At 42.0% G+C, this 10,785-nt stretch overlaps 1 pseudogene; it reads right to left on the bottom strand.

Annotated features, from left to right (window-relative positions):
* Positions 1–1,421: 1,421 nt before the first annotated feature.
* LOC130874072 (U6 spliceosomal RNA) lies at positions 1,422–1,522 on the bottom strand (annotated as a pseudogene).
* Between the last annotated feature and the right edge of the window lie 9,263 nt (positions 1,523–10,785).

Raw genomic sequence — 10,785 nt, 5'->3', positions numbered from 1 at the left:
CTCTGTGTATATTATTCAAGTATTTTCTATAGCTATGAATTGTATTTGTTATGCTTGTCCTGAAATGTTATTATTTACCCATCAACTTTAGCTTATTTTTACACTCAGTTATTTATTTGTTTTTTTTTATTGTGTGTATGCACACACATGTACCTGCATGCATATATGTACCATGGGCACACGTGGGGAAGTCAGAGGACAGCTTGTGTGACTTTGTTCTCTCTTGCTACCAAGTGGGCGCTGGGGATGAAACTCAAGTTGTCAGGCGAAGAGGTAAGAGGCTTGATCTGATGAGCCATCTCATTCATCCTTTCCATCAATTTTAAAAGATAGCTTTTCTGTCCAGGTGGTGGTGGCACACACTTTTAATCCCAGCACTCAGGAGGCAGAGGCAGGTGGATCTCTGTGAGTTCGAGGCCAGCCTGGTCTAAAAGAGCTAGTTCTAGGACAGACTCCAAAGTTATAGAGAAACGTTGTCTCAAAAAACAAAAAATAAACAAACAACAAATGAAACTAAAGAAAACAGAAATAAAAACAAAAAAAATCTAAAAGAAAAACCAGAACAACAACAACAATAACAAAAAGTCGGAGGAGGTCTTTAAACAATTGTGCCTATAAAAAAGCAATCAGACTTATGGGAAATAATTACCTATCCCATGTTTCAGTGGGAAGTGAACTACACATTGAGATGCTGACAGAAGACTGCCTCTTAAAGTAGGAACAACTAAGCCTTCAATAAGCAAACAGACTGAAAGGGACCAAGCAGCCCACTACAATAGCAAGCTACCCTAAGAGTCGGAACACTAACACCTGTAAGAGGTTACATAGTTTTCAGTGGGGCGGGTTGGGATGGCTGATCTCATTGTTACATATCTCAATTTTTGATGCATTTTATATGCATACCGCAATTATTACTGTTTGTACAGCATTCACTTAATGGGTGCTATGTGGAGATTCTGCTAATACAGGTATTCTAGAATGTGAACTGAGTGGCTCCAAAAGCTCCAGAAGAGGATAGCAAGAAGATCTAGTGTGTTTTCTTGTTTTATTTTTTGTTTCTGAATATATATATAATGCATATATACATATATATCATATAACTTAAGCTGTTTTAAAACAAAGGCCTTAGACTAATTTTTTTTTGAAATAAGCTAATGGCTTGTTTGTGTAAAGTTTTTTATTAAAGGAAAAATTTTTAAAAAAGATAGCTTTTCTGAGTATAGTAAGCTTTCTTGGCAGGAATTTAGTTTCATGCCTTGAAATATGTTAAATATGTATTTTTTGTCTTTTTTTGTTGCTGCGGATAGATCTCATATTACCTTGATGTTTCTCTTTGCTAATTGACATTTTTTCACTAGCAGCCTTTAATATTGTTTCTTTGCTTTGTATTCTTGACATCTTGAATACATGTCATGGGACATTTTGATATGGAATACTTCATGAATTTGTGTGTCATCGTTGCACAGGGTCCGTGCTAATCTCTGTATCATTCCAATTTTTAGTATGTGGGCTGTCAAAGCATGTCATGGGGATTTTTTTCTCTCTGATCTTGTCTATTTATGATTCTCTATACTTCTTGTACCCACACTTTTCCTACAGATCATAGAAATTCTCTGCTTTAATTTAATTGAATAAAAATGTCTATGCTTAATAATTTTCTATTCCATGAATTTTAGGCGTGCTCTTTTGGATGTCTCCCAGTGTCCTCAGAAGGTTCAGTCATAATTATTAATTTTTCTGGGTTTCTGAATGTATCGCTGTCTTAACCTTGTCTTCCATCCTTGAAATTCTTTCTTCCTCTCGATCTGTTGATGCTGCTGTCCATTGTGTTATTTATTTCACTGATTGATTCATTTCTAGAATTTCTCTTTGGTTGTTTTTCCGTTTGGATTTTCCCCTACATGCTTCTGAATTTCTCCCCTTAATTGTCTATTGTTTATTCTATTTTGTTACCTTTTTTGGGGAGGGTCCTGAATTGATTTTCTTGCTTACTTGAGTCTTCTATGAGGTCTTTTTGTTACTTTTAAAATATAAGACTCTGAAATCCTTTCATTTTTCCCTGTGCTTTGCTTTCTGGTATGGAGGAGTTCTGAGTTATTGTAATGACCAGCTTCTCTTGGTTGGTTGGTTGGTTGGTTGGTGGATGTATGTGTTTCTTTTGCTTTGAAAAATGGGTCCTCTGTTTTTTATTTTCTCTTCCCCTCTTTTATTGGGGGGGTTGTTTTATTGATGTGAGTCTCCCTGCGTTATCTTCACGTGGGTTTATGTTCCTGATTAGTTTTTAGGGAGGAAGGAAGCTGACTGCAGTAGCAATTGTGGACACCAGGCCCTGTGTTACTTTGTAGGAGAGGGCACTTGGATACTTGGGTTGTGTATTCAGAGGTTCAGAGACTGCCCCCTAGTGTACTGTCAGGAAGCATGTACTTCATAATTCTTTAGAGGTAAAGATATTAATAATTAAAAAATAAAGCAAGGACAGAAGGGGGAAAGAGGAAAAAAGGGAGTGAAGGAATACGTGGGAAAAACAGATGGGTTATAGATATGAGAAGTAATAGAATATTACAGAATAGGTGTGGAGAAAGAGCGGGTAGTCATCAAAGCCTGTTCAGGTGAGACATAAGCTGGAGACAAACAACTAGTTCCCAGGTTGGGAAGAAGAGTTTTCTTCCCTTTCTCCCTCCACCTTTCTCTCTCTCTTTCTCTTCTCTCTCTCTTCCTCTCTCTAATGCTAACCTCTGAAGGTTGAGGGGGAGGTCCACTAGTCTTAGTAACTCAAACGCATTAAATTAGTTTTCCTTTTTGAGAGAGAGAGAGAGAGAGAGAGAGAGAGAGAGAGAGAGAGAGAGAGAGAGAGAGACTTCTGGATGAGGACTCTACTTTCTGCCAAAATTCCCTACACCAGCCAGTTCTAACTTCCTCTCGGGTGTGCTTTGAATCCTTCTTTCCATGTGGAGGTGGTGGGTGTCTGGGTTGGGGTGTTCTATGACCAAGGATGTTAGGTGGGGTGAAGTCCTATCCTCTCGTGTTTACCTTTGCCGCTGGGTGGTCTCCTCCAGGTCCTGCCTGTTAGCAAGGCTATTCCAAGTCACCCAGGCACTTCTCCACTCCAGTGTGACTGTTTCTTCAAGCAGTGGTGAGCACGGCTCCTCCTCAGGATCTTCACACCAGTGGGCAGCCCCAGTTTCAGGCTCCTGGAGCACAGATCTGGGCAGCCTGTGCTGCTCTGGCCGCCTCTCAGCCAGTGTGGAAGGGAGGTCACCACCCGGGCAGCCACTACTTACTATCCCCTTAGAGCTGCTCAGTGTGGGTAGACAGACAGCACTTGCAGGTTGATTGTGGATGCTTTTTGTGGAAAATTTTCCTAGGTAGGGATAGATTATTTTTAAAAATCCTAATGCTTTTCTTCACTGGGTTGCTTACTTCAAGCCTGTGTTAGAAGTATGAAGTCTCTTGAGGCTGGTTAGATGGCTGTGGATAAAGATGCCTGCTGCCAAACCTGATGACCCAGGTTCCATCCCCTAGACCCACATGGTGGAAGAAGAAAACCAGCTTTTACTAGTTGTGCTCTGACCTCCACATGCTGTGACAGGTACACAGACACACACAGACACATAGACACACTCGTAATAAAATTTAAAAAAATGAAGTTTCAAGCTCATTACTTTAAAACAGGCTCAAGGATGAGTAAGGTGGCTCAGTGTACAAATGTGCCTGCTGTTGAGCCTGGTCACCTGAGTTCATCCCCAGAACCCACATGCTCTCTCTCTCTCTCTCTCCCTCCCTCTCTCTCTCTCTCTCTCTTTCTTTCTTTCTTTCTTTCTTTCTTTCTTTCTTTCTTTCTTTCTTTCTTTCTCTCTCTCTCTCTCTCTCTCTCTCTCTCACACACACACACACACACACATTCTCATACACAATGGCATGAATCTATCCACAGTTATACAGCACACATACATACACACTAAATAAATGTTAAAATAACACACACACACGTACACACACACAGTGACATGAGTATATCCACAGGTATACATCACACATACAAACACACTAAATCAATGTTAAAATAACACACACGCTCCCCAGATACAACATAGCGCATAGGTGATTAGACTGTAGTGTCCCAAGAAGCCCACCGTGTGTCTAAACATGAAATAAGCACTCGTGCTTGCATTGAGCAGGTATCTACGGGTTAGCTCAAAAATAAAGCTGGCTTTGCTTTGGAACAATTTGCCAGTCAGAAGCCAGCTGGTTTGAAGATGCGGAAATCAAGTGGATGCCACTCCAGCTGTATGTATGGGACATTTTATTCCGGTAAGGGTGTACACCCCTCCGGTTCCAGCAGAGGAAAATCTAAACCTCAGATGTGTACAGGCTTGCAGGGTCAGGCCCTGAGCTTCTGTGGGAGAAAAAAGAATCTAGTTATTATTGAATTCTCACTCCTGTTGTCAATACCCCCAAGAGGCATGAATATTAGTTCTTAGAGGAATAAAAAAAAAAAGGTTAAAAATGTATGAAGTCCAGTGATACCTACAACACACAAATACAGTAAACCTATGGCATTAAAATTCCACCTGGAAAGTAATGATAAGAAAACATTTAGACAATACTGTTCTCGATTGAGAGGAAAGTCACAGATGACTCTGGCATCTGAACACGTCAAGGCATTTCCACGGTGTGCAAGGTCCTCTTTCCACCTCCTGACATCCCAGTGACAGGGCGTGTGTTTATTTGGACCATTTTTTAAAGGAGGGGGAGGAATGGGGAGGGTGAGTGGGGGAGCTATGCCCTTTCACCTTTCTGGTTCTCAGGAGATCATCAGAAACACGAAGATGAGCCTGTACTTGGGATGAGTGGATGACAGAAACCTAGACTGATGTTCTTGAGCCTTGTTCCTCCTGGGTATACTGAGGTCACGGGACGAGCTGGAATCTTGATCTTTGGTCTCTTGCTTACATATGCTCAGGTGGGACCACCACTTCTCAGTTCTTTCTGGGAAGCTCATGGGTGGTTTCTCTCTAAGCTCCTGGGCACACAGGCATCTCCTACTGTTCCCTCCCCCTGCCACCAGAAACTCTGCAGCTGTTCTCTGCTCATGAGGTAAAACAAAGAGAAACCTATTGTTGCTGTATACTCCAAGGAACCCCTACCATTTACTGCAGTCAAGGAAAGGGGACATTTCTTCTTCAGGGGTCTGTCTGACCAAGCATCCTTCCTTCCATTGTCCTCGTCTTCTCTACCCACTTTCACGTTCTTCATGTAAGGTGACATTCCTCACATGGGATCCAATGTCTCCACTACCGTTCTCATTCCAATAGACAGGAGATGAGTGTACACCTCAGGCTTCGTGTCCAGCCTCATCTCACGTCGAGCTCCACAGGGATCCCCCAGTTGCACTTGCACGCCTGTTAGTAACTCACACTCATGTGAGACTTGGTAGAGGCTCAGAGATGCCCTTTGACGTAAAGTAAACCCAGCTCATTTAGAAAGTGGAGGAATAAGAAGGGAGCAGGAAAACAAACTGTGGGAAAACTATTAGCAGAATAGGAGAGGCCTTATGAGGAAGTGCGAGGGTAGAGCTGGCACGGTGGAGGAGACACCACAGGAGGGTCTAGCCAAGGAACTAGCTGTTAAGTGACTTAGAGCAATAGGAAGTTAGCTTTGCAGGCTAAACAAAAGTATGTCAAATATCTATAATTCTTGCATTTGGAAGATAAGGGTCAGAGGACTGGGAATTTGAGACAGCGGGGACTGCATAGTGAGACTGTGTCTAGGGATAAAAAGGAAGGCTGCTGAGATGGCTCAGTGGATAAAGGCATTTGTTACCTAAGCCGGATGACCCGACTTTAATCCCTAGTCATCAGGGAGCAAGTATTTATAGTGTTGAACAATGAGTAGAATTTTGGTCTTCCTGGCTATTCTGTGTATCTTATTTTGGCAAAGTGAGCTGCAAGCCAAAGGGCAAGCTGATTAATTTAGTACTACTTTCTTCCTTGTTCTCTCTTTGTGACCTGAAAGAAGGGTTTGCTCATGAAGAAAACAGGTATCTTCTATGGTGGTTTGAATGAGAAGGGCCCACATATGTAGTAGGAGGCACTTGTTTGTTTGTTTCCTGGCTACCCAGACTTCCGAAATAACCACACAAAAAACTGTATTAATTAAATCACTGCTTGGCCCATTAGCTCTAGCTTCTTATTGGCTAACTCTTACGTGTTAATTTAACCTATTTTAATCTGTGTATCGCCACATGGCTGTGGCTTATTGGGTAAAGTTCCAGCATCTGTCTCTGGCGGGGCTACATGCTTCTCTCTGACTCTGCCCTTCTTTCTTCCAGCATTTAGTTTAGTTTTCCTGCCTAGCTCTGTTCTACCCCATCAGGCCCCAAACAGCTTCTTTATTAACCAATGGTATTCACAGCATACGGAGGGGAATCCCATGTCACACTTAGGTACATATGTTTGAATGCTTGATCTCTTGTTAATGGAACGATTTGGTAAGAATAAGGAGGTGTGACCTTGTTAGAGGAGGCGTGTCACTTTTGAGGTTTCAAAAGCCCACATCAGGCCCAGTCTGTCTGTCTGTCTGTCTGTCTGTCTGTCTGTCTGTCTCTCTCCTCTCTCTCTCTCTCTCTCTCTCTCTCTCTCTCTCTCTCTCCCTCTCCTCCTCTCCCTCTCCCTCTCCCTCTCCCTCTCTCTCTCTCTCTCTCTATCTCTCTCTCTCTCTCTCTCTCTCTCTCCCTCTCCTCCTCTCCCTCTCCCTCTCCCTCTCCCTCTCTCTCTCTCTCTCTCTCTCTATCTCTCTCTCTCTCTCTCTCTCTCTCTCTCTCTCTCTCTCCCTTCTGATTATGAATTGGGATGTAAACTCTCAGTCCCTTGCCTGACTGCCTACAATCACCCTTCCTGCCATGATGATCATGGATCAACCTTCTGGAACTGTGAGTAAAGTCTCAATTAAATGCTTTCTTTTATAAGAATTGGCTTGGTCATGGTGTCTCTTTGCAGCAATAGAACAGTAACCGAGATAACTTTCAAATCTGGGGATGCACAGTATCCTGGGAAAAAGTTCATTTAGTAACTTCAAGAACGTCTGTTGAACCCCAATGAGGCCCCAGGAGTCTATTCAGTGTTAGAAGTTGGCAGAGCAAGAGCAATTGGGGTAGAGATGAAAGTCAGTGTTAATAAGCAGAATAGAAGGCTTGACCCTTTCTAAATGTGCTGTTCAATTTGCTAATAAAACCACTTATTTATTTTAGCAAAGCCATAGGTCTTAGCCAGATTTTAGTTTTATAGGTTTAATATAATTCAGCATCACTTATTATAATCTAGCTCTTAAAGTTTTTGACCTTAAGAGTCTCAAGAAGAAATTAAATAGGAAATATATTGGGCTTATAAAAGTGGAGATGAAATTTTCAAGGGAAATTTAGCAGTAAAGAGTAAGTTGGAAGCAGATTTCAACTTTGTTCTCAAAATAATTTTGGTCTGAGAGACTTCTCGGAGTAACACACTTCTTTGCTTGGCTATGTAAAATGTCAAACTCTAGGCAGGGAGTCAAACAACCTAATCCCATTGAGTTTCTCCGTTAGTCAGGGAACTTGGTAAGGTTGTTCTGGAGAATGATGTTAAATTAGTGGGACTTTGAATTGAAGCTCCCGCCAATCCCACTAAATCTCCTCTAGTGGAGAAGGGCTGCCACCTAATCGCTGAGGTTTAGAGTGTTATGCGATTCAAGTGCCATTCGCTGCCATGGCTTGGGAAAACCTGCTCTTTCCATTAGAGCTTCCTCTTGTTTGCATAGTGCTTGGCTCAGTGGCTCTAACCTGTCTTATTGTCGGGCTTTCTTCTGCTGCCCCCAGCTGGGGCGTCTTGCAGGCCCAGGGAATCCCAGCCGTCAATGGTTCACCTAGCTTCTCACTTAAAAACCCATTTATTGGTCTGGAGGAGCCAAGTATTTCCTCATCGCCGAGTAAAAGCAATACTGGCTTTTCCAACATCTTTGCAGACATGAAGCCACATTAATTAGTTTTTACGGCTTTTCATCTCTCTCAGACATCCAGTTTTTCTCAGATGCTCAGTTTGAGAGGCATTAAAGCAGTTCCTGATGAGCTCATGGATTGGCAGTGCTGGGTCAGCACTGGCTGGAGGTGTCCCTGTGGGTCCACGGCAGACTGATGTGTATGCCCCAGTGCAACTGATTGGTTTTTTTGTGAGAAGCAGTGTGGGTGCTGGGCAGCTGGCAAAATTTTACTTTCAGCACTGAGTGAATGTTGAAGCAGTGGTGTGAAAGACAGGGCCACGTGAGATGCCTTAAGATGGGGTACCTGCCCTACTATGGGAGCTCATTCTTAGTCCACCTCTCCATGTCAAGTTTTCCTTTCCAATATTCATACTCTCAGAGAACTGGTTCACACATGTTTTCTTTGTGTATGCTGAGGCCACGAACAGGCTAAAGGCTCTATTTACATTTTAAGCTATTGTTCCCAGCTCCTCTTCTGTTTTTCTATGGTGATAGCGGTTCTCTGCAGATTTCAGATGTGATCTGTTATGTACCTATCTAAACCAGTTCAATGTCCGAGATTCTAGGGCTCTTCACTGTTTCCTCCATGTAATAATAGCAGCATGGGTTTACAATTCCAAAATGATTATTTTATGTGCATGAGTGTTTGCTTGCATGCATATATACATGTATACCATGTATGTTCTTGGTACCCTTAAAGGCCAGAAGAGGTATCAGATCACCAGGAACTGAAGTTACAAATGCTTGTGAGGGTACTTTGAATTGAACCTGGGGCCTCTGCAAGAGAAACAAGTACTGCTAACTGCAGAGTCCCTTTCCAGCTCCCATTTTGCAATTATTAAGTACAGCGAACTGCAGAATATTTTGTTTTGAAAATTTTGCAACACATTGGTAATACTAAGATAGTAGAAACAAGCTAAAAAATATCTACCTCAGAATAGTTACAAAACAATTTCAAAACTTCTCATTTGGGAAACTCAAAACAGACATTGAGACCCGATAGTAGGTACACTGCAAGAGAATCCTGCATTTAAAACAGTAAAGCAAGCAAGCACAGAGCGCTTAAAATTCAGATGAGAAACTGTAAAACATCCAGAAAAATACAGGAGTGAATTTGCTCAAAGGGAAATACACAAGTTCTTGGGTAGAAAGACTAAACACCATAAAAATGTCAGTAACCTGGTTTCAACACAAATAACACCAGGTTCTTTACAGAGGAACCAAGAAGTAAGGCTGTCCAAGAAAACCCCAAAGCAGAGATAAAGAGAATACCAGAGCAAAGAGAATATGGTGCATGCATCATCCAGCTTCAGCAGAGGGAGATAGATGTTTGCTTTCTTAATTTGAAATCATTTTATACTTACAAAACATTCGCAAGAACGGGACAAATAACTTCTCTCCCGGATGACCTTTTCCCAAGACTTGCCAGCTTTTAACATTTTGCTACGTTTATTTTATATCGTTTTCCTCTCTCTTTAATACACATACAATTGGGTACATACTTAACCCCTTCAAAGTAGTTGTATTCATTGCATTCCTTTTCCTGATAGTAATAACATCTCTGTATATATCTGGGGAGGGAGGTGAAAGAAGATGGGGCCTGAGTTGGTAATTGTTGAAGGTAAGCAAGGAGTGAAAGTTACCTTTGTTAGTTAACCTTTGGATCTACTTGTCCTTTTCCACAGAAAGGGAGAGAAGGATATGGAGAGTTGGCGATTACCTTCACCCATGGAATAAACTGACCTTTATTAAATGGGAACCTTAAGTGATACTCTGGAATTTTTAGGGTATAAATAAAGAAAAATACAAGATCGGGCATGGTGTTGCACGTCTATAATCCTACCCCCTAGGTGGTGGTAGCAGGAGGATCGGGCATTCAAGGCTATCTTCAGCTTTGCAGCAAATTGAAGACCAACCTGGGTAGACATATCCCTAGAAGTTATGCCCTATTCTTTCCTGGAGGCATAGGTTGCCTTGGTGACCTCTAGCATTTTCTAACCAGTGCCTTCTCTAGAGAGCGAGCAGAGCATTATGGGTCCAGGTCCAAGGTCAACTATCACAACTTATTCCCAGGGGCTGCACCAAACAGCAAGCAGAGCAGAGGAATCCCCACCCTGCCTTGTTTTGAGCAGAGCCTACCTAAGCCACCCTTCTAGCTTCCATCCTGGAGGCACTTCTGAGCCCACTCTGGGCCACCTGCCAGTGACTCTCCAGGTGCTGGACCTTAGCTGGACCCTTCACTGACTCCATTGTAAGATCACTATTTCACTTCGCTTACTGGGCCTGTTGATAGAATTTATTTCCTGGAGGGAAAAGTTAAATTTCCCTCACTGTTGTTGGAGCCAATGGTTCCCACCAGTGGCATTTTAATTACATACCAAGCGGCTGCCTGCATATTTTGTCTAAATGTATGTCTAAATTTGTCCTCAAGTGATTCTAATGCATTTCCTCTTTCAGCCATGGGATAGAGAATTTCAAAAGAAAGTATGGTCCATGGATTCATATCAGAGTGAGGTTCATAACTGCCTGGAACTGATAAAATAATTCTAACATATTTTGGCATTAGGATTAAATGACTTGAAAGGATGCAGTCCCTTTTTCACACATTTGGAGACAATATTAATATTACAAGATATAAATCACTGCTATAGCATGGTTGAGACAATTCATCAACTTTAGACTATTTCTGTTTGTCTATATGGTCTAGAAATAAAACTGTGTGTATTGCTCTTACCCCATTTTATTACCTATTCCCATGAGCAACTGAGGGCATAT

Source organism: Chionomys nivalis, chromosome 4, assembly GCF_950005125.1.
Source record: "Chionomys nivalis chromosome 4, mChiNiv1.1, whole genome shotgun sequence".
Lineage (NCBI taxonomy): Eukaryota > Metazoa > Chordata > Mammalia > Rodentia > Cricetidae > Chionomys > Chionomys nivalis.
The sequence above is the reverse complement of the archived record's forward strand: the minus strand, read 5'-3'. Positions and strand labels throughout refer to the sequence as shown.